The sequence below is a fragment of the Passer montanus genome, unplaced genomic scaffold (assembly GCF_014805655.1).
Source record: "Passer montanus isolate IOZ18808 unplaced genomic scaffold, ASM1480565v1 scaffold12, whole genome shotgun sequence".
In the NCBI taxonomy this organism is placed as follows: domain Eukaryota; kingdom Metazoa; phylum Chordata; class Aves; order Passeriformes; family Passeridae; genus Passer; species Passer montanus.
Window position 1 is genome coordinate 7,318,124 of NW_024358722.1, and position 24,690 is coordinate 7,342,813.

At 39.9% G+C, this 24,690-nt stretch overlaps 1 protein-coding gene across 2 annotated transcripts in view; it reads right to left on the bottom strand.

Annotated features, from left to right (window-relative positions):
* Positions 1–24,215, bottom strand: part of SOCS5 (suppressor of cytokine signaling 5) — a 33,588-nt gene extending 9,373 nt beyond the window's left edge. The window contains exons 1-3 of one of the 2 annotated variants that reach the window (XM_039697886.1): positions 23,823–23,970; positions 9,749–9,754; positions 816–908 (exon numbers count right to left, since the gene is read on the bottom strand). The gene's annotated coding sequence lies outside the window, so the exon portion shown is untranslated. Of the gene's footprint in view, positions 1–815; positions 909–9,748; positions 9,755–23,822; positions 23,971–24,116 lie in introns of those variants that run through there. The other variant, XM_039697887.1, reaches the window with a different exon arrangement.
* Positions 24,216–24,690: the final 475 nt, after the last annotated feature.

The following is a 24,690-nucleotide window of genomic DNA, read 5'->3' on the forward strand; positions in this document are numbered from 1 at the left end:
ACGTGGTTATTAAGGAGGCAGACACTTGCAGAGCAATGTTACACATAGAAGATGTTACACAGTTCCATGTATACATAAGGACTGTAAGCAAATGAGCAAAGAACATCTCCCTGATTAAAATAAAAAAATCCTTAAATTATTTTTCTTTCTGGAGTTGTCTGCATCAAGCTGGGGAAATTCTAGGAGCAGCAGAACTACTGAAGTCAGACCACACAGAAATTTGCAGGAAGCACCCAACATGTATCATGTCATTTAAATGACCATAGCTGTTTGTGGTGTCTCAGAATACCCATGCTGACCATGAAGAAGCACATGTTTGCTGGCTGCCAGCCTGTCAACACAAGATACACAAGGTTGACTTCTACACTTTTGTCTCAAGTTGCAAGTTTTTTATTCTCTTTCCTAGTCACAGGAAGAGAATAAATGAGGAAGAGAAAAGAATGAGATACTATATAAACTCCACTCCCTTGGCACGTCAGGCTAGAAAATGTACACATTTTTGTGACAATTAATTGGAATTACTTTTCTATCCAAACAATCACATCCTATTCAGTGGTGTCTTTTATTCTGAAATTGCTCTTTATTTCTCTTCCTTTGCACTACTAGTCTAAAACATCTTAAGACTGTTAGATGGGTGGAAAGTTCTCTACACATGCCCAGAAAGCTTCAAGAACAAATAAAAATAAAAACCAACAAAACACTCCACCCACAACCCCCCCAGCATACTGTCCTGACAGACTGTATTTTTCAGAAGTTAAATTTAAAAGGTTAAGTACTTTTCGTCACACTCAAGAGAATAAAGATACCTTTCTTACCCAGAAAAGCAAATGAGTCACTGTGTCTTGTCTTGAGAATATACCTCAACATGAACTTGCTAGATTCCTTCTTTGACTTGTGGACATGTTTACTACAAAGGGAAAAGCAGAAATTTTGTTAATAGTTAGAATATCTTTTCATTTAGACATTTACTGTTAATCACTGACATCAAAGGGATATTTTACTACTTATTTCTGAAATGTGTCCATTTAATTGCCTGCTCTTTATACATTTTTAATGCATATTAACATAAACAAAAAGCTTCACAGAACTTGCTTTTTCTATATATTAACAACATTTGTCAAGTACAGTCATGAGGAGGACTCTGAAATAAAACTTTTGATAACCAAGAGCAAAGCCACAGTATCTGGATCATTGAAGTGCCAGGCACAATGGGCACAATCAAGCCTATGAAATGGTTTCCCCACATTTTGGTCTCAAGTTGTGGCTGGCAGTACTGTCAGATCACCACATACTGTGTCTCCTCCTTGTTTCCAGCTGCTACATCACATCAAAAGGCAGCTAAAAATACACACTTTTCTAATATTACTTTTCCAGGTAAGCAACTGCTGTACTCTCCACAAGGATGTTATATGATTGTGAAGCAAGAGCAATATGAACCATGATTCTAAAAATGGGAAAGTGGAATACAAGACAAGTTCTTTATTAAAAGAGTAGGTCAGCACTTCCCTAAAATAATCATCATTGTTTTTCAGAAATCCAAGAGGAGTTGAGGGATTTAATATGCTCACACCACTGTTAGAAATCTAACAGTAACAGAACAGAGAAGATTAATTTGCTTGTCCCTGCTAGATTCAAGCCCAGGATAGCAGTAAGAGTTAACAGAAAACACTGGGAACTTATATTAAAGCTTTACACACAGAACAGGAAGAAAAATATTGAAATGTGATGCACATGTACTTCAACAAAAAGCTACAGGGTTGAGAATCACTAGGTGGATATTAAAAGTTAAGATTCCTAGGTAGAAAACTCCAGAGCAATGGCAGGAAATTCCAAGTATTACCAGTTTCCATTCCCTTCTGGAGGCACTAAAATTGCTGAAACATTTTTAAAGTTAGGGCACGCTATTGCTATTGAGATTCCATAAAAGTAACCTTTTCAGAGAGCAACAGTGTGACAAGTACAAAGTATTCATACCAGATGAAGCTCAAAGCACAAGTACAGTTCTTCTGCAACTGTAACATTTACTCTCATTTCTTTTGTTCTGCATTATGTTCCTAGCAAGTCTACAAACACAAGACAGTCAAGCCTATTAAAATTTATTCAGTGCAAGGCCTTAACAGAGCAAATGCAAGGTAAAGTTGCTGGAATAAGGGCTATCCAACTTTAAATAAAACCTTAATTGAAACATTAGCTCATTCAGCCATCTGAAGTTCATCTTCACTGTAAACAAAACCAGCAATGCTGTTTTACTGGGCACAGGTGGCAAAGGGGCTGCATGCAAACCATTTTAACTCATCAAAATTCAAAAATCCTACATGGATGCTTATCCTGAAGTGTCATGCTTAATGGCACCAGCTTTATATATCCCCATTCTTCTCGGTTCTGCTAAGAAACATGAGCAGTCAATACAGCACCTATCACATCACCACTGCCAGCCAGCTGACACAGCCTGTTGGACAAACTGCCAGGTGGCTCCAGGAGGCAGTGGTTTCTTTGGGAACCAGCCTTCCCTAATGGAAAATAGGTCCTTGAATTTGGGCACATTGTCTCAGTTAAACATCTCAGACTTGTGTTAGAATAAAAGTTGAGTCACTGGTAAAGTATTTAAAATTCAACCTAGTGATTTTAAATTACTTTAAATCAATGTGCAACAGATGTGCGGTTTCACAGATTTCTTGTGGCAGCACTGAGCTTAACAAAATAAAAATTATTTCTGAACTGGTTCTAAAGCCATCCTAGTTTTACAAAGGAGCACCGCCAGTGGTTATTCTAGCCTAAACAGGAAATCCATTTCATTCCATCAAAATCCACAAAGTGAATTCAACCATTTGTAGATATTCTAAGAAAAAAAAAAAGTTTTTTTCTAAGAAAAATAGAAGTTCTGCTGATGTTCTTGACACAATCTCTTTTCAACTAAGAATTATTTCTACCTACTTTGAACTGGCATAAATGATCTTAAAAATAACAGACAATAAGCACTCTATAGGGATTACAGAAGCAATGAGCAGCAATACCTTAGTGCTATATTCCCATTTGCAGTAAATTTAGAGACATTCGAATGCATGAAGTTTGCATGAGTGTAGTCTTCAAGTATTCTGAGCATACAAATGCTGAGACAACAAAGATTTTAAGCAATATGATAAAGCTACATTTACAACTTGTTTGTAATCCTAAAATACCACATATTAACAGATTACTGTGAAAATTCAGACCATTCTTTCCAGAAATGTCACAAGATCTAGGCAGACCTTTCTGCCTGTGACTTCGTAGGAACACTATTCAAAGCCAAGGCTGTGCTCTTTCTGAAAGATAATACACTCGTTTCACTCACAGTTCACCCAATTTAAAATTTACCCAGTATGGTTTATTATATTCAAAGTATTAACTCCTAACAATGTACCATCTTCACAAAAGATGATATACTGCCCAAAGTATGATACCTTACAGAACAGGCTTAAAAAAAACCAAAAAAAACCTACGAGATTATTTGTTTTGGTATTTTTGTAAGACAATAGCTTCAAAACACAGAAAGATAACAAGGTCAAAACATTGAAGGAATACAAAACCAGACACTTGTTATAAGTCAAAAACCCAGTAACCTGACAGGAGAAGGAAAAGAGGGCAGGGAAATAAATCAGTCTCTCTGCTCAGCTCAGTGTTAGCTGGAGCCTACACAGGCAAACCGGCTACCACATTCCACAACCCTGGTGCATGGACCACGGAGGTACAAGCAAAAGACTGGAAGGAAACGCTGCTTCTATTTGTGTCATTCCTTAAAATGATTTGCTTAGCAGTGACAAGAGACTCTTGATGAAGACATTTGCTTCCATTAAGGGATGCTTGCTGAAGAGGTCACTGTCCCATCTGCACGCTGCCAAATGCCCCCAGCAGGCTCCTGCTCTAGGGATGCACTAAGGGAGCTGCTCCTCAACCTTATTCAGTCAAAGTGAGGAAGGCTGGCAACCCCCTACATCTGCAGTAACCCACTTGAGGAAGGAAGGGCAGTACTAAGGATTACAAAGCAATTTCCTCCCTTCCAATGCACATTCCAGAAATAATGAATTACTACTGTAATACTAGAGATAACGTTTCTTAAAAACATGGAGTTTGTTGGCTCAAGAGGAACCATGCATTTTTTCTACACACACAAAAATGTGCTCACTGCAGACAGCTCAAAGAGCTGATTTAGAGGCCTGGGAAGAAAAGGTGGCTGTTTTTTAACTAAACAAGGTAAAGGGGCCAAGTGCTCATGAAAGCCTTATTCGGATAAAGTACTACTGGTTTTTAACTATCAGGCTTTGATAAATTGTGCAGTTGCACATGAATACAAAGGTTTGAATTCCCAAACCAAAACTCAAACCTGCCAGAAAAGAGGTAAAGATACAGAGCTACAATTCCAACAACACACAGAATTGGCCTAAGTCATCACTGCAACCAAAAGAAATGGCATCAGCCTCTTCCTGGCCACCTGTGCTGGTGCAGGAGGTGGTCTGTACACCATATGGCTGCTCAGTCAACCAGCTCAAGGAACTGATCCAGACTGAAATGAATTCTCAGAAAAAGTCTCAATCATTTACTCCATCTGGTTTATGACTTCTGTACAAACATTCAAGTTAACACATGGGAGGAGCAGATGAGGAGGGAGGAAGCAGCAGCCAGGGCAAGACTGCTTCCTTCCACAGCAGCACTGGTTAGTTCTGAGGAATTTATTAAATTCTTAGATAGCTACTTTGAAGAGAAATCTCCATTCTCAACTGTGGGGCTCTGGCTGGAAAGAAAGAGATTAGGACTCTACTTAAGATGCTGCTTTGAACACTTGTATTGAAAGTTTCGCCACTGAAAACATTTACTTCAGAAATAAAATGCTGAGTTGGCTTGATGCATTCTGCTAAATCACAAGGAAAGCTGACAGTTTCAAGGACTTAAGCTGGCAGATTGTCAAGTCAAAGCCAAATAACGATATTTTGCCATTGCTCCAACCTGGAGTAAGAAGTAAACTCCTCCCCCTCCTTGGTGCAGATTTGCATTGAGCAAAAAGCAGTCTTAGCTTGGACAGCTGATGTTCTGCCAGTTTCTTCCCAAGCAGCTACACATTGGTAACTTCAGTCCAAAAATACTGCTCCAAGACTTTCAATAGTGGGAACATTCTTATAAGCCCCTTACTAGGCTTTGGGTTTCCAAATGGACAATTTTGGGACTATGTGTGTTCACCTTGGATTGAAAAGTACTGTACAGCTGCTATCCATTTATTTGCTGTTCAGGAAATCTGAAATCCCTGAAGCAGACAAGCCATCAATAGATGAACAAAAGTTATGGCACTGAATCACAACTAGAGACAACTGCTTTTTAAATACTTCCCTCCACTTACACAAGTCTGGTAGATAATAACCATCATAGGCAAAGCTGGTAGTTCTAATTATGTAAGAATCACAGAGCAAACATGAGTTTCAGATATTAAAACAGAAATAACACTATACAGATTTACCAAGAACTCCACATAGTGGTAGATTTCTATGCTAAAAACAGCAAATTCAAGACAATGGCACACATTAATTCCAAGTAAAGAAACCTTCAAATCATTTAGGCAGTATCCTAATGGCAGCCACTCATTGTAACATGTAAATCCACACAAGCAACATTAAATGAAAGCAGTTTCCTTTAAACTACCTCTATATACCCCAAGCAGGCAATTCAATTTCACCTTAACATAAAAAAAAAAAGAGCGAGCATTAAGTTAGCAAGGTAAAGTACCTGCCATGAAAGGGAACTCCAGGTGTGATTAAGTGTAAGTAATGGTTCCCATACTGCTAGGTTTAACTCTTCTCACACAGAAACCGCCACTATACTTTTTTAAAATTCATGTGGATAGAATAAATGCTTCCAGTCAATACTCAAGTTAAGTACAGCAGCCCTCTTGATGACCTCTGCAAAAGCCATAAGTATTCCAAGAAAAGTTATGGAGCTCTCCCCTAGCAGAGAAGAATTTGTTTCTATTTCTAAGAACACTAATGAAGTATATCCTCCTCTACAAAGTTCTATAATATAAATAGGTATCAAATTGACAAAAAGAGTGATCTAATGGTTATTTGTATGTAATTCTTGGGAGTTCTGAGTTAAGAAAAAGCATACCTGAATAGCTGTGCCTCACTAAAAGCAGAGGAAATTGGAAGCTAAGTTGAAAAGATGAGTCAAATCACATCCCACATCTTTGACAAGCTCAGTAAAAACATCCAATTTAATGTATTTTGTAAACAGAGCATTTCATTCAATTGCAAATGGCCTGTTTTCCAAACACAATCCTTCTGTTCTGGGATCAATTTATACTGGTTTAACAGTCCTATTTCTTCTCACTACATTTTTCAAAACCTCAACAGCCTGTCTAATGCCTCTCCCTCACCACTGCACCCGTGCCCCCCATCAGCTTACAGGCACCTCCTGGACACAGCTTTTCTCAAGCACCTAGCCACTTCCCATGTGTTCTTTTAACCTGACCAAGCAAAAGATCATAGTCCCCAACACAAACTAGCTACCTGCCACCTCTTCTCAACTAAGAAAACCCAAGTTGTACTTGTCTTTCTCTAGCAATGTATTCTAGAATGGTGACCACATAGGAAAAAGCATTATTGCTATTCATGCAATTTGCAGGAAAAATAAAGTAGTCCTTCTTTCAAATTTAAGTGAAATGGACCCAAAAAGTTCAAAAGTTTCTAAAACCATAATAACTGAGAAGAGTAACAGCCCAAGCTGCTACCCAGCTACAGCTATGCTTACAGCAAGTAGAAGATGGCCTGAGATGGACAGTTCTAATAACAAACCCATAAAGTGACCTTCATAATGACTTAACTCCCAACTCACATTCTTTCATGCCAGAAGTTTGGCAAGTAAACTCTATCACTACAGCACCACTGTAAATCTTAGATCAGTTTCTGTGCAGAATATATTTTCATAAAATAGCCTGAATATTTGAATAACTGCAGAATGAGCCCAGGGGATTTAACCTGCAAAGCATTTGGCAGGCAAGGAGTTAAAATCCTGCCTAAGACTAGCCCACAGCTGCTGTCAGCAGTCAGGCTTGTCAAGAGAAGCTCTGGGCTGTCTTGACAAGACTAATTGGCAGCAAGCACCTGGCTCCCCAGGCTGGGCCTGGGGAAGGTAAAAGAACATAAACCCTGCAAAGAAGAAGGAGAAGCAGCTGGAAGGCTGCCAGCAGGTCTAGCCTGTTTCATGTTTTCACTTTAATCCACAGGCAACTTTATCCTAGACTATACCCAGCTAGAGCTATCAGAAACATTTCAACTTGCCAGCTGAAGGAAACCTGTGCTTTGTGGTTCAGTACCTGCAGGTTCTGCCAGCGAGCATTCACCAAGCCTTGGTGTGCAGGGTCCTGCTGCAGCACAGCCAGCTGCAACATCAACACTGGCATTAAATTGCAGTGGAACTGAAATTTTGGTTTTCTAACGCCACCAAAAATTCACTTAAAGGTGTTACCATAACTTTAAAATTATGGACTAATTTGCCAGAAAATCTAAACTAAGACTGTTCTGGATATTCTGTACATTGAACACATAAAGCATGTGCAATGACAACTTACGAACACAGCAAATTAAAGTGCATCTTAAAAAAAAATGTTAAAAAATGTTGAAAGTGGGATTTCCAGAAAAGTTAAAAGACTTAAACATATTTTGACCTCTGCTAAGAATCAGGATTTCAGTGAATGTGAAGCTTTCTGAAATTCTGCCCTTGTTTTTTTTTTCATATATTTAAAACTCAAGTGAAAAAACTTAAAGCATTAGCCTTGCAGGTTCAGCCCCCAGGATAGGAAGATCTTTCTTAGGGGTAAGGGACAAAAAAAAAAATCCCTTAGTTAGTTTAGCTGACTTTGTATAACAGAACAAACAAGTGTCTAGTTATGTATAAACATACACAAAAATTGATATATGTAAAATACGTACAGCATCAATATACATCAGACTATCTTGCACAGAAACAGTTCTAAGTTATAAACACTAAAAAGTCAGAACTAAATTCCTGCAAAACAAATTGCTCAGCAAATACATTGACTATGTCTTGGCCAAGTTTCACGTTTTAGGTGTTTTAGTTTGCTAGTCAAGAATTCTAACAATGTTGAGCAGCACTAAGTTTCCATATCTTAAAACCCTGGAAATTTGGAAGTGTACTTGTACATAGTCTCAGTTTGAAAAACACTTAAATCAATAAGCATTAATGCCAAATGATGGTGCTTGGGAGAAGAAAAGATTACAGTGGAACCGCTTGACAGTCAACCCGCTGTCAGCAGGGGGACAAACCCACCTAAAGAGCCAGAGTGTGCCACTGTGCTCTCACCTGGGCACGCCACACGAACAATTGCAACATTCCTTTAACTGCTCATGATACTAAAAGTACCAATGCAATGATCCATTAGCAATAACTAAAGAGAAAACACCTCAGGGTAATGAGATTATAAATTACTGTGTTTAGAGTTACTCTTCTAGCAATAACAAAAAAATGTTTCTCTGCCTGACAGCAAAGGGTCCAGCCCTTTGCAACCCCTGCTCTCCATTTGTATTTAAAGACTACTAGTGAGTAATCTAGAGGCCCTCTTGGTGTCTACTCATGAGCTTCATGACTCAGTGTTTAAAAAAAAAAACCCAAACAAAACCAAATAAAAACACCTAACCAAAAAACCCCACCCCAAAACCAAACGAAGACAAACAAACAAAAAAAACCCACCCTCACCACACTTTCCTTGTGCCATGAAAACAGGAATGCCCATGATTCAAAACACAGGATCAAGATGTACCCTAAAAGCTTCAAGTAATAATATCTAACCCTTCACATGGTCAGAAATGTAAGACTATGACTAAAAGCACAGGATATGCATTACAGAGACTGAACAAGCACTGATAAGAAAATCAGGTCTTTCCTCTTAAGAGCATCGGTTGCCTCAGTCCATTACAACTGAGGTGCTAAGTAGATTATTAAGCTACTATTTTATCTTCAAGGCAATAGACTCCATTGCATAGGAGGTTGAAATAGGATAGCAAGATTGTCAAATACATGACTACATCTTTCTTCTTCATTTTACATAAAGCAATCAGTTAAATAAAAACTATTTTAATGAAATGTTTATTCCAGCAAAGAAGCACCTGTGTATGTTATGTAAGTGAGCCCCCACAGGATGAAAATTTTCTAAGAAAAATATACATATTTGGTTAGCTCCTAAATTCTTCTCAAAATAAAATAGATAAATGTTTTGTCCTTTGAAATCATCTATCCTATCCAAAAGCTGACTCCAGTTATCATGCTATTAGCTAAAGGATTGTTGCAGCAAGACCCTAGCCATGAATCACTAATCTACTAATGGGTATTCCTATTAATCAAGAGGGAAATGGCCTATCTAAAAAGACAACTCACTAACCTGTGATACCACTTGTATATCTACACACCAGCTCATTCAGTATAGGAAAGATACCTCGTATCCAAGGGCTCCTATCTGATATGGATGAACACAACTTACAGGCTGCAGGAACTCCAAGAAGATGCAGCAAAGGAACAGACTAGAAAAATGAATCTTTACAACATCATTGCCAGCTGCATGAGATTAATAAAAGCAGTAATGCCCTTTTGCCCTGTGAAAGCAGAAACTCAGTTGCATGAATTGCTTGAGCAGGGAGGTTGGACCAGATCATCCACTCCAGACCCTTCCTTCTAACCTCACCTGTTCTGGGACTGTGTAATGGTTTAAGAGGCTGCGTTTCACACAGGAAGAGTTTGCAGCACCACAGAAAACTGAACAAACCTAAATCAATGACTACTGAGTGATAAACTCTTCAGAGGGCAGCTATTAAAGAGTACAGCTTTTTTCTAGGTTGTTTCTCATGAACAGAATTTAGCCATAGAAAGGGCACCCTAAGGGTAATAGTCCATGATAACTGATCTGCCACTGCTTTGATCCTATTATAAAGGGATATTCTTGCTTCCCTCCCATCCCTTTGCATCAGGTCCAATATTCATCTACCTCCATTTTCACCATAAGCTAATTGATGGAAGCACTAGACAGACAAACAGCACTTCAATGAGGAAAAAGAAGCCACAAGAGACAAGTGATAGCATGGAGGTAGGAGAATTTCAAGTCTTATGCAAAGAGAGCAAGTGAAAAGAACCATGTCTACCAGCAGCAGTGAGCCATTAATGCTTGTTTAGCCATTTCTGTGAAACCTACCCCTTAATGTTAACCCAGATTCTCCTTATAACCTGAAACATGTTTTCTTAAATGAAAGATGAATCAAAGTTTTAATTGTAAAGCAAAAACTAAAATTTAGCTTCAAGACTAACACTCACCTAGAAAAACACTGTACCCTTCAGAAGAACAGGAACTGTAACACTGTAAACAGGGAAAACTATTCATATAGAAATTTAAGAAATATTCACCTTTATTTTTTCAAAAAGGTGGTTCAACTGCTACTTGAAAGACCAGACATTTTCTGGTATTTTTATAAAGCACAGGAACATTTTAAGAGCACAGGAACAACCTGCCCAATAAATGAGTTCAGAAAGTTGTGAACCTTAAGTATCCTCCATGATGAAAAATACTATGATTCTTGATGTAAAAAATAAAAAGTAATTATGAGACATGGCAATTTCCACATCTAACTACTTTCACCCAGAGGCCAGGAATTCCTGAAGAAAAACACGTACGGTGATCACAAGAATGAGAATTAAAAATTCTAGATTCAAAACTAGTTGAAAACAAAGAAATTTTCTTAAGATACTTATGAACAGTCACAGCTTGAGCACCCTTTGAACCATTATATAAAGTTTAAGGGTCCAAATAACTAAAACCAGTTGTGCAAGTTCAGAGATCTCAAACTCTTCTGCTACAGATCGGCAGGAATCTGCCACTTAGAGGAGGGGAGGGAGGGAGGAAAAACCCAGAACACTGCCTAATGTTTGACTGTACACAAGGCTACACAATTCCGATTGTACTGGCACCAGTGGCACAGAGACATACAAAATTAACTTGTAGGTAACTTAAAATCATTCATGATTTGAAGAAAAATTATTTATCTTCATAAGAATTCTGATCAGCAGCCAGACTGGAACATTCTTCCAGCAAAATCTGTTTGCTCCTAAACTGAACCAACATGGAAAAGAAACACCTGATCCAGCAGGTACCAACTTCCCAAGAAGTTCACACTGCCACAGTGGGCTCTGCTGCTGGTTCAGAGGAAGCACAGCAATGAAACTCAGGGAAAGCTCTCTCACACAGCTGCAGGCATCTACATAATTGACACAGATTTTGCTACAGGGGAAATGCATTTGAAAAAAGAAACTTTCAGCTGTACTGTGTCAACAGGCAAGGCCATCTTAAAGTTTAAACTAGTCACCTTAAAAACAGCAAAGAAAGTCAGTCTGCTTGGTGGCCCCTAAGTCTTTTCCCAATAGGAGGGACATGATTCTGAAAATATTTTTTTCTCTTTAGCCTTTTTAAGAAATAATTTATTTACTACTGTCACCTAATGCTTCCCATCATCAGACACATTCAATCACTTAAGGTAGCTTTCTGATTTGGTCAGAATTTCATAGGCTGGGTAGCTACCTAAAATAGTTTTTGGAAGTCTAAGTTGTTGTCAGAAAAATGTCAGAAAAGTTACATTTTGATCATCTTTAAAAAGCCACCTCCTCATTTTATAAATTCAGGAAGTGCAGCCTTTGTGTGGAGTATCTTTTGCTATCTCTACTAAAGTTCAGATAAACTTGGTCCAGTCTGGAACTCCTGAAGAAAAAAATACCTTTAGGTTCATTAGCCTAGTAGTCTTTTGGGATTTTATCTGTGAAGGTCTCTGAAGAATCATACTGAGCTCAGTATGATTTTTTGCCTGTCGCAGCACTCAGTCCTGCCCAAATGCACAGACCCTGCATGAGGGAAGTGACTGAGCACCCCCTACAACCACAGCTACACGAATGTGAAGAGTGACATCCTTTTATGCTCAGAAGTAACAAAGGCATTCAGATACAGAAGAAGCCAAGCTTTAGCCCAGTATGGATACCTGAACTTCTCTTGAGTCTTAACAAAAAGTCACAGTCAAAACACCGGTGTTGGCAGGAGACTGGAGATACTGCAGAGCTGATGGACAGAAAAGGAGGGACAAGTGCATGATTCTGGAGCTGACACATGTCAGGGCTGTCTCAGAGATTCCCCAGCTGGCTTTGTGCCATAGGACCCCCCTCACCAATTAACTTGGGACTATTCTTGCTCCCATGCTCTGCACAGCTGATTGCAGCCCAGAAAAGTACTTGAAAATAAAATCCTGCTGAGCATATAGAATGCAGAGAGTCTCCAGGGTACCCCAAAAAAACCAAACAAAACAAAGAACTGAGATGTCCAGATCAGAAATTTTCAAGAAGAAAATTGGCTCAATTTTGACAGATTTTAATGTAAAAATTGAAACAATACTGCTCAGCCAGAGGCTGCCCACAGAAAAATTTCATGTAAATGTTCCAGTTCAGAAGTGCACTACAATATTTCAAAGTAGAGACTGACATTAAAAAAATAGCACAATTATTCTAGTCCTGTTTCTGAAAACAGATGAAGAATTTTGGCAAAAGGCTTTAAACAAAATTAAACTCAAGGCAACAAAAAGGCTTAAAGTATTTCAGTCCAGGAGATCAGAGATCAGAAAAGTTATAAATTATTGAATATACCATGTCTTAAAATTTTCCCAACACTTCCTATTATCTATGGAAGAAACAGATGAAGGAAGAACACCACTGGGAACAATTACTTGTGTGAGCTCCCGTTTTCATTTAAGCAGAAATGCTCTTTGTTACAGAAGTTTACAGCTGCATAACAAAATAGGATGCTTTGTCAATGATACAAAATCAAACCATTCAGATTGTCTCTTCTGACTTTGCAAACTGCTGGGTGGACAGCTGGACACTCTAACAGTTATCTGTGTGATGACCAATGTCAGGTTCAGGGAAATGACAGCACAGGATGGAGCCAGCAAACACAAATAAAACATACTACTATCTTCCTTCCTAAAAACTCCAATTGCTTGCTTACTCATTTAGATCAGGTAACTATAACACTCTATGCCATCTTATTTTTTCCTGAAAAAATCTGAAAGTAAATCAAAGTGGCCTTTGCAAGCCTCAGAGACAGACTCAACTGGAAGACTTCACAACCTTGATCTCAAGCAATGGCGTACTCCATTCTAAGAGAGCAAACAAGTGAGCAACACGGGCACATACAAAGAAAATATTCTCTTAATACTGACAGTAGAGAACTTTTAAGCCTACAGTAAACAGGAGCTAAAGTCCAAAAGGACAAGATAAGACCCCTCAGAGAGTCTGAAGAGGGGAAAAACCCCACCTCAACTGTAAGAAAACACATGAGGAGAGTTTTTCCTTCACTCTTCTGATTCTCTTACAAGCAGTCCTGGACATTCTATTTAAATACCAATCATATATAAGTCAAACCAGAAACAGCCATGGCTATTAACTCTTTATAATTCAGTTACCATTGTTCAACTCCCACTGTGGGCAATTCTAAGCTATTTGAAGTATCATGATATGAACACTACATGCACCCAGCCGAAACTTGCAATATCTTCAAATACAGCTACATTTGGTACAAAGTTACCTTTGTCTAATTACTCTTTTTTGTTGTTGTTGGGGCTTTTTTTAGCTTGTTTGCTCTATAGAGCAGCTTTGAACCATTCCCACACATCTCATTTCTGGATCCCAGGAAGAAAAGCTCAACACCTCCCTCTCCACTTCCCTTCCTCAGGAAGCTGTAAAGAGCAATGCTCAGCCTCCTTTTCTCCAAACCAGACAAGCCCAAAGCCCGTGGCTGCTCCTCACCAAACACTGCTTCCAGGCCTCGCACCAGCTTTGTTACCTGCCTCTGGATTCAAGGACTCAGCATATTCCCACAACGTATTTCCATTGTCATGTGTCCTTCCGACCTGATAAGGGAGCAGATGCAAAAGCAGAAATAACTCCTTTACCAGGCTGGCACTGTGTTACAGGCCAGGGATCACACACAAGTTTGGCACCACAGCACCTGCTACTGCCAACACACTGCCAACTTCAGCTCGGCAAGGATGACACAGAACTCCACTTTCCTCACTTCATAATACATTCCTTTGCTGCTGTTCTTCCTCACCAAGGAGGTTCAAGTCTGTCTTCTTTCTGTCTACTCCCACAACAAGCAGAGTGCATGAACACACAACACTTGACTCCTGCACACACAGGACAGGTACACTTGCGCAAAGCTTTTAAGTACCAACTTTCTACACATATTTATTTGAGCCCCAGGCTCAGCTCCTGCGTGGAGGCATCACTTTCCTTTAGAGCTAAATACACAGTTCAACTCCAGAATTAGTAAAAAGACAAAATATACATGCAAAGCTAAATGAGTGGGAAACAAACATTAGGAGTATTGGATTCAGCTGTACTTAAAGGATTTGCAAACAGTGCTATACTGGTAGGCCCACCTAGTGAGATTTTGCAATACAGAGTTACCTCTGTACATTGACATTCTTTTCCAGATTTGGCTCTCATCACTGTCCCAAATCAAAGACCAGAATATTATCATACATAGCTGTATCTGTAACACCACAATTCTTATATACAAATCACAAGGGTTTCCAACAGCAAAGACCAAGACTATTCCCATGCTAACAACAAACTCCTCTATGTTTGCAAAATGCTTCCCTTTGGATCATTCCTTATGGCAATACTATGATGTTTTTATAAAAGAAAAGTGCATCCTGGGCATAAGGAAAACTTACAGTGATTAATGAAACCACAGAACTAAACATCCTTCAGAAGAGAGGCATCAGCTGAGTACTCTCACACGCTATTGAATGACTAAAGTACGTCATCCTGCTGCCTCAGAGCACCACTGCTGCCTCTTCAGCCCCTCCAGACTGGAGGAAGGCACATAAACAAGGCAGAAGAGAAGAAGCTCTGTTAGGTATGTCATCCATGATGTCAGCATATTCTTAAATCAACAACTGCTAGCTTAGTGTCCCCTCTGAATTCAGAATAACTTGAAAAAAGACAGGGTGCCATGCTTTAGAGATGACGACCTTACTGCTGACAGGAAGCCTGGCACCAGTAGGTTTTAAAAATATCTCAACATCAATTTGCTTGTAAGAGTGAAAACTAAACCACTTGCAGAGAATTGCTGTCCATTTTACAGGTAAGCTGTACTCCAGTAACTTTCTCACTAAATTAACCCAGTTTTATACTTCTTTGGGAAACAGCTCGCACTACATCTACAAATTACCTAGGTAACAGAGTTTTGAAAATCTTCCTAGCACCTACTCCTATATTTGCCTTTGGCAGAAAAAAGTTTTCGACTCATTTTTACGTTCAATTAATCCACAGTCACATTCTTTATAAAAAGACTTCTGGAAAAACTCAACTTGCTGGAAACTGTAACTGTAATTACTGACCCTCTTGAAGTCAGCCAAAATTAAATTGCAAAGTAGATTTTCTGGCATTCCAGCTATAACTTAATAGTACAAAGAAAAGCAAGTCTACAAGTAAAAGACGAAACCAAGCCCAGCATTTGTATCTCATTTTCTGGGTTCTCACAAGTGGTGAGTTTATAGGGGAAAACTGAGAATGGACCCTGAACATTCTCCTTCTAGATTTGTACTGCATAACAAAAAGGGTAAAACTTCTGCTTTGCTCATCTTTGCAGTATCAAACTTGTGTCAAAAAAAAGCATTACTATTAAAAAAGAGAAATACGACTTTAAGAAATTTCATGGTAAAGAACAAATCATTAATTGTAACTGTATGGCATTTTATCTCCTTACATAACATTATTCTCTTTTCTCTACAGTTTTCAGGTTTGTATTACTTACTGCTCTCTGCAATTATGAACAAAGTAAAACCAAAATTAATGGTTTCTCTGTATTTCTCAGGAAAACAGAAAACACCACTGCAGGTGTCCCATTAGGAAACTTGTGTAAAATTACACATGCCACTGTCAATGAAACTGTCAAATCAAGATTCTTTTCACTTAATACAGGCTTTAAAGCAAGTACAAGGATCACACATTCCTCAACCATGCACAGATCTACTATTAGTATGCCACATTAACTTTACTAGCATTGAGACAATTGTCTTATCATGGTGGAAAATTGATGAACATTTCATATTTGACTAATGCTTAAAAAATATAGAATTCATGGCTATGTAGACATTCTGCAGTTTTTGCTTCTACTGAATTATTTGCATAACAGAGGAAAAAAAAAGAAAAAGTGGTTTCATTATGTGATCATTTTTGAGCCTAAAGGCAAGAATTTCCAGGACTAAAACCCAAATAATTTCTATCTTAAAAATCATTCCCAAAATAAGCTGAAGATTTGCAGTTACTGCTATCTATTGTCATCTATGATACTCCAGGAGAATATTTTCTACCCACATAAGTTATTGCTGAAAAAGGGTTGTAAAGTTCCTATAGAGCACACTAGCAACAGGGATTTCCATATGTACTTAAATATAGATACTGTCAAAGAGACAGGCAATAGTACATTGCTATTTCTTTCCATTCTTAAAATTCTGATCAAAACTAGTTGTGAAAAAAGCTAAACATCAGTCACCAAAAAATACAATGGTGATCACCGAATGCAGGGAAGGGACAAACCAAACAACACTCAAAGACAGGACATTTCAAACTTTCAAGCTGCTTAAGAAATCAGGTTCTGAAAGCAAGTGTAAGTTCAATCAACAAAAAGTCAGTTTTTCCTGAATTATACAGAACTACAGAACACAATTTTTTCCCAAAACTAGTGCCATACTGAATCTAAGTTCAAACTTTGATCTAAGATACAAGATGTCTGCTACTGTTTCAGACACCAGCTGCTCTACTGGTCTGGGTCTGTACCTTAAGGACCCAAACTCATTTATTTTGTTCACAACTGTTGGGCAAATATCAAAATAGAAAATTTGTTCAACACAGTGGTCATCAGTCCCACATAAGCAGCTCTGAGCTATAGTGTGTGCAATTACTTGACAGTTTTGAATGTTAGTCACAATCATTCTGACAAAACCACTGAAATTCCTTTAACAGACACTTCACTCCTAAAGGAGTTTGAGAGAACAAAACCATGTTGTATGCTCATGGGGACTAACAACTCCACCGACAAAAATGCTAAATCCTCTAGCAAATGCTTCAGACCCCAAGGAATTTGAGAAAACAAAACCATGTCATCTGCACATGAGAATTGATACTGGGCAACACAGACTCTTGAGGAAAAACAGCTTTCTCACTTCTCACAGCACAACTATTTGAGTATTACAAAAATTAAAACTCCTGACTGATTCCCAGATTTTATCTTTTTAGTTCCAGTAAAGGGAAAGAGGAGATCATCCGGTCAATCTGATAGAGTCTGTGTGTTTATTAAAGTAACTTTTGATAGAATACAATTCAATAAAAATACCTCTATAATACAACTACTGTGTAGATTAACTGAATCTGGAAATAATTTAACTGAGACATGAAAGAACCACAGAAGACCTAAGAGAATTTAATTTGGAAATGTCATACTGGAAGACTAATTGCTAAGTTATCTTTCTCATAAAGAAGAAGAAATGGATTTTTCTTTCTCAAATAGACTATCAAATAGACTAACTGAATAGGGATTAAAAAAAAAATCAGTATTTCTACAACTTTACCACTGTACATTGAGCTAAGTGTCAAGTATAAAGCCAGATTTTCTGAAAAAGACTGTTTCAAACATTCTCAACTAAAGATAACTAAGTTGTGGAAAGAAACCAACAATTACAATCTCATAATTCAGATGGGACAAAATTTGTTAATTGCCAAACCAGGCCACATGTTAATCATGTCAGCAAATACTAACAGGCAGACGACACACTCCTGAAATACAGTAATGGGATGTAACATAAGAATAGCCCTGACCATCACAGGGTACACCTAACAAAAAACCTGTCTGGCCAATAGATGCTGCTCAGTAGAGAACACAAGAACAGGTGAACTATTTTTTAACACAGTCCTCATATCCTCTCCCAGAGCCAGTACTCTTCAGTTCAGCATTTTTAAACCCAGAAGTAGTACTTTTGCATTCTCCAAGATTATAGTATACAATCAAACTCATATTTAAATCTAAATTATGACACATAATCTGTTTTATATCTGTAGGAATCAGAGCTGCTGTTGTCAAAGTTCTTCCTTCCATAAATAAGTTTACCAGATCTTAAGAACAATAAATATGAGAAATCTATCTGGTGGATAAACCACACATATTTTTGAAGATAAAGTTGGTTTGATACTGACACTTTAAATCTGATTTATATTCCAATCTACCATCACTGTGACAATCTGCATTAAGGTCTCAATGTACTATGAACAATAAAATTAAAGCAAAAATCAAAGATCAGGTTTGTTGCCAAAGTTTTAGATCATGTCAAATGTCCAAATGAGTTAAACTGCTGGCAAGAACCTGCCAAAATACCCAGTGAGATACTGGCAGCAGAAACTTCACTCACTGGATTCAAGAGACTTTTCTTACCTTAAGAGTGTGGCTGGAGACAGACTTAAGAGAACAATTCACTGCAGTCTGAAGGGACAACATAACACCATCACCCCTCTGTACCCCCATGCCCTGTCACACACCCCAGAGCTGCCCTTAACCCACTACCAACTAACCCAGAGGAAAAAAGAAATTAGAGCAGTGTAGATTAAATGAAGTGGTTGAATAAAAATGGAGAAACTGTGTCAGAGAATCTGGGGACTCCAATTGGGCAACAACACAACTGCAATTTAAGACAGGTCAAACAGAAGCTTTATTAACTATGATCACAGTGAGAGAACATTGGGAGCATCTTTCCTGGTTCTCTGCCAAGCGATTGCAGAGACCCAAACCATACATTGTTTCAGAGAAAGGCAAGGAAAAGCAATCATACCAATGTTAACAAAGCCAGATACCTTTCCCTGGGAGGGATGGACTCCTGAAGTCTGTTGCTAAACAGCCACAAATCCAATGAGGACTCTGGCAGTAAATAATGTGACAATACAGAGATGGCTCTTGGTGGAGCCTACAGAGATGGCCCGGTATTATCCTATCTGAGATGCAAAGTTGGAAACAATCAGACTTTTGGTTGAAAGGAATGTTCTGAGAGTAAAGATAACCCCTTAGCCAGACCTCTCAATCTTAACTGTTAATAATTTTACCACCACAGCACTGTGACAGCTCAGAAATGTATTTGTTACCTTCCTCTTCCAAGCCACGAGTAAGACCAACAAATGAGAAATCATATCTACCAAGTCAAAAACACTGCAAGACATAACTCAATAGAAATTTTAACTTATTGAGCAAATTTTAATTATTTTTTTTAATATATAATTGGTTAGTTAATGCACTAGTGGAATGATTAAAATACCTCCTTCACAGATCCCAAAAATAAAGGCTCACCCAACCCAAAATTTAGTAATCGGTACTTTTTCCACAAATAAATCAGTCAGTAAATCACGCAGTGCTGCACATGCCTTGCTGCAAAACCAAACACCCAAGGTACAGAGGCAGACTATGTAGTTTGATATATAAACAGATGTACCTAAGCAGATGAAATCCTAAGTATCAGTAAGAGACAACTTAGAGATGGAAGTTTCCTGTTCAAGTTCTTTTCAAGAAACAGGGTCTGCCCCATTTAACATGTTCATCCTTAGCTAGGCAAGTTCCATGAATAAAATTAAGTCAAACTGGAATAAGCACCACTACAAGCTAAATTTTTGTTATTAGAGGCCAAAAAGTCTAAGATTATCTTGATCAATTTTTATCAGAGCCTTGATCAAGCCTAATTCATTCAACTGCAGACCTTGAGTCTCTACTAGTCTAATGGGAATATTAGGTAGTAAGTGCCAAACACTTTCTATCCCAGAATTACAATTCTTAATCCTATGATTGACATTTGAGTCTTGAGCAATGAGGCCCAAGTTGTTTTATTTGGGAGCCAGGCTGACCATTGAATTATTATTAGAATTCATTCTGCTGAGGAGGAACAAAAATGTATCAAATTTAGTATTGCAGAAAAATTATTTTTGATTGCTCCTACTCCACTTCAATTTTTAAACAATACCTCAAATTTCACCTCTGTAAATGTGCTCCAGTCCAAAATCACTGAAGCACTTACAAACACTGTAAAAGTTTCTGCCTCTAACAAACTGGTGCTCATCACAGGTATTGCAATACAATAGTATCTTAAGGAATGCTCCCTCTGCAGTAGAATGCTCCTTAACAGCAGTTAAACTATTTTTTGTAAAAACCTCGAGTTTACACAGAGTAGTTATGTACTGCACTGAAATTGCTATTATTCTGCTGCAACAAAAAAAACCCAAAATTCCTGACCTCTTTGACTCTTCAACTACTGTAAAGACTCAAACTTTTACAAGAGAGGAGTACTGGTTTAAATACTTCAGTTGATAATGCAGTACATAATCAAGTAGTCTCCAGCCAGCCCTGAACACACCGTATATACGGCTACATAAAGAAAATACTTGAGAGTCCTCAAGAAGTATTACTTAGCTGGGCCAGCCTCCATCTCCCCCTCCTTCTTATCCCAATCTTTCATAGATAGGCTTTAAATGTTTTGCAGCTGTCCAACATTAAGGCTGAAGAATTCAACAACCACGGCACTATAAAAACACAGGGTGAAAAGCAACTACATTCAGGACCCGTTACAGAGCCAGAAGAGGTTCCTAACTGCAAACTTCTTCAGCAAAATCTGGATAAGGTCCCGAGAGCAGATAAACCTGTAAAATTATTCCTTCTTCCTTCCAGATAATTCTTCAAGTGAGTGCCTACCATATAAACTAGTGCAGACTATGCATAACTGCATTGAGTTTTAGCCAACCTCTCTCACAGCCAAAAATATCAACCACCACCACTGCACACATTTTCTTACTGAGATTTTCAGAAGGTCTGCATAATCTTGTAACTACGAAGTTAGTGAGCCATTTCATATTTCCTGAAACTAAACTGCACATCAGATGATTCACCAATTAGTGTATTCATGAAGCTTTAAGAACCAATCAAAATTGCATTTTTGCTGAAAAATTTAACAGAAATGTCCAGCTGTATGCTTGGAGAGAGCATGTGGGCTCTTCTCCTTTATTTAACTTAACTAACAGCTACGTTAGCTGGTGAAAAATATTCAGTGTGTCAAAGTTAATTTATCAAGCTGACAAAGTATAAGGGCTCCAGAAGGTATAGCATACATTTACTAAATTTTAAATACAACATTTTAACTAGATATAGCTCAAAGATTAAAATAAGCTGTCCAACAACCAAACCACACAAATACATATCACTCCAGGGCACTTCTTATTTAATGGAGCAATTGCATGCTTGTTTCAAACTAATGCATAGGTCAGCATATCAGAAAAGCTGATCATCCTTCAGACCTCAAACCCCATAAATCAAAATGTGTTTTTTTTAAACTAGGTGGATATCTTTGAAGACAGAAGGTTAGCCAGTACAATGCAGGCCATGATCAGATGGAGGGGAGGCACTGCATGTTGCTCAACACAACCCAGCTTTTCACCTCCTGGAAGCCTCTAGGCACAAATACCACAAGGTAAAATTAAGTGCCGATTTCCCCCTAAGGTTGAAACTTCGAAGCACAGCTCTTGGGGAAACAAGGTAAGGAAATCAGCCTAAAGTAGACAGTTACTCAAGAATTACTTAACTAGCCAACCTATTCCAATACTTTGGAATAAAAATCAGTATTTTAGGAGTTTATGATGAAGCCTTTATATCAAAAGTTCTTTCATCTATGAAGTCAGGAATGTATAATTTAGTAAACAAAAAGGCATCCTGTTTAGATTTTACATTTGTTTTCACTATTTGTAACAATAAATAAAATATTACCAGTTTAACTAAATTTTAAGAATAGATAAAATTGCTGTAGGGAAGTTACATGGAATGATCTTAATCCATTAAGTATCTATCAAAAATTTAGCTATTTTGCAGGAAGCTATCACAGGATGAGGTGCTTTACAACTATTAACAAAACCCATCACTGTTGTTTGATTAGACTAAAATCCATCACTAAACATAATGAATGAGCCCCAAAAATGCACGTTACACCATCTTTGGTTATATGTCCATCATAGAAACATCTAATTTGAGGAACAGTCACTCATTTCTCTAGAACCTTGCTGCAGAGTGACAAGTTTCACATGTTTCAAATAAGATTTAAAAAATCCCCCTTCAGTTGATTTCTAATCCCTTGCATTTGCTCCCTCTTTCTTAGATGTACCTGCCATCACTAAAAGAGAAACAGAAGAGAAATTCTAGATATTCCTGCAAGGACTAACTCAGCCATTTTTCCAATGCTCTCATACACGTGAAGTCATGTCAAGCTACTGCTACCCAACTGTCTGAATTCACCGCCTGATTTGTACTGCTAATGCAATCCTGAAAACCAGAGTAGAGGCAGGACATTTAGACCAACTGGAAAATCAGAACAGATTTCATAAGCTCAGTCTACCAGGTCACAAAATTGGTTTGTTTTCTCTCTTTCTGTAGTTTGCTTTGGACTGACAAATAATTCGCTTGAGAAATACAGATAATTCACTCTATCATATTAAAAGGTAAAGAATTGATTCTGTTCTGACAGAAACTCTATTGCTAAGGCTATAGCTTCGATACGCGGTCCATTTGAGTATCTTGGTTTACAGACTGACAACTGAATGAAGTAGGAGGTTGCTAACTTGGAAACTTGCCTCCTTTCAAATGTCTCACTGCAGCAAACTCATCAGCTGAGGATATTCAAGGTAACAGGGGTTATGCTCAGGCTGAAAGCTGCATGAGATCTTCAGTGCAAGCTTCTAATGGCACAAACTTGCATGACACAAGGTCTTGAGGTGCATGGATCACACTTCAAGATTTCTATGGATGTAACATTCCCAAACAATACTAGAATTAGTTCCAGTGAAAAGGCATCTTTGGTTTGTGTGGTACGGCCAGGGATCACACCTCACAGAATGGGATATGGTGCCATATGATGAACAGCATAAAATGTATCGCTTACAATCAGAAACAGTGCAGAAAACTTCAACAAGCTTTAGAGGAGAAGGAAAAATAAAAGAGGGGAGCATTCTGTAAGTATTCAGGGAATGGAAACAGACCATTGTACATGCTGGGTTCATAAGACCACATCACCAGATGACATACAACCCTGATGAAACAAATATTCAGAGACAGAGATGTATTCCATGAGATAAAGCTACTGTGATTCAGTGCAAGTATTGAAGTACAAAGTTAACAACAATAGCAGAAATAACTCGATTTACTGCTCCTACAATTCCCAACTTAGAATCAGATGCTTATAAAGACCACTTGCAAACTTTTATGAGCGCTCACGAGAGAAGCCGGCCTGACGCTCAAGGCGCGCCCCTCCGCAGCAGGGGTTAACAGGAGGCTGGACGCCCCGAGGTCTCTTTAGTGGTCATTCTGCCGGGCCGATTTCCACACGGACAAACCGTGCGTGCAAACTCGGACACAGGAGACGGCCGAGCAGCCCGCTGCTCCTGCACAGCCCCGCGATCACCCCGGCTGCCGACACCGGGCACCCCGTCCGCCCGGGGCGGGCTCGAGCCCCCGCTCCGCTGCGAGCCCTCAGCGAGGCGGCCGGGAGCGAACGGAGCCGCCCCCCCACGCCGCTCCGCGCCTCCCCCGCCCCAGGCGCCCTTCTCCCGGCCGCGGGTACAGCCGAGTCCTCGCCGTGCCTTCCCCCGGCTCCCTCGGGCCGGGACAGGGCGGCAGCTCCCGCCTCCCGTCCCGGCGGGGGCAGCGGCGCCTCAGCGCCGTCCCGGCGGGGGCAGCGCCCGTAGCATCCCCGGCCCGGGCCCGCCGCCGGTGCCGCTCCCGGAGCGACCGGACCGAGCCCCCTTCCTCCCTCCCTCCGCCCAATGTAAAATAGTTCCCCGGGCCCCGGAGCGGAGACACCGGGAGCGACACCTCGCCGGCCAATGAGAGCCGGCCTGGCCCCCCGCGGCGCCAATGGGAGCGGCGGGTTGGCGGGGGCGGGGCGTCGCCCAGCCAACCGGGCCACGGCGCTCGCACTGACCCGCTAGGCTGTCTCCGGTGGCCTCCATTGACCACCATCTTGGAGTCGGGCGCGGCGCCCGCGCCGGGAATGGGCCGGCCGGCCGGCGGCCATCTTGGGTCCGGGCGGAGTCACGTGCGGGGGCGGCGGCGGGGAAGGGGCGGCCGAGCGGAGCCCCCGCCCCGCTGGAGCCGGAATTCCCCGCGACAGCCGCGGCAGGGGCGGGACGGGAAGGGAAGGGAAGGTGGGAAGTTGGCTTCGCACAGTGCAGCTCCTGAGGCGGCCGGATGCTGCGCAGGCAGGCACCGCCCCGGCACTGCGCCTGCCGGCGTCAGGCGGCTCCTTGCACGCTGCAGGGAGAGACCCTTGGAGACACGTCGCTGTTGTTGGCAGTGATACCTATTTCGAAGCAGCTTCCTCTCCCTTCCTCCGTATAATGGAGAACAATCCATGGCTTGGCCTAGGTGCGGGTGAAGTAACATCCGATCGCGCCGGGCGAAGGAATCGCTCTGTGCTGCACCACGCGAAAAGACGGCTGCTATTCCTATTCCAAGTGACAGAACACACATGGCACTTTCTGTCTCTGGCAGACACC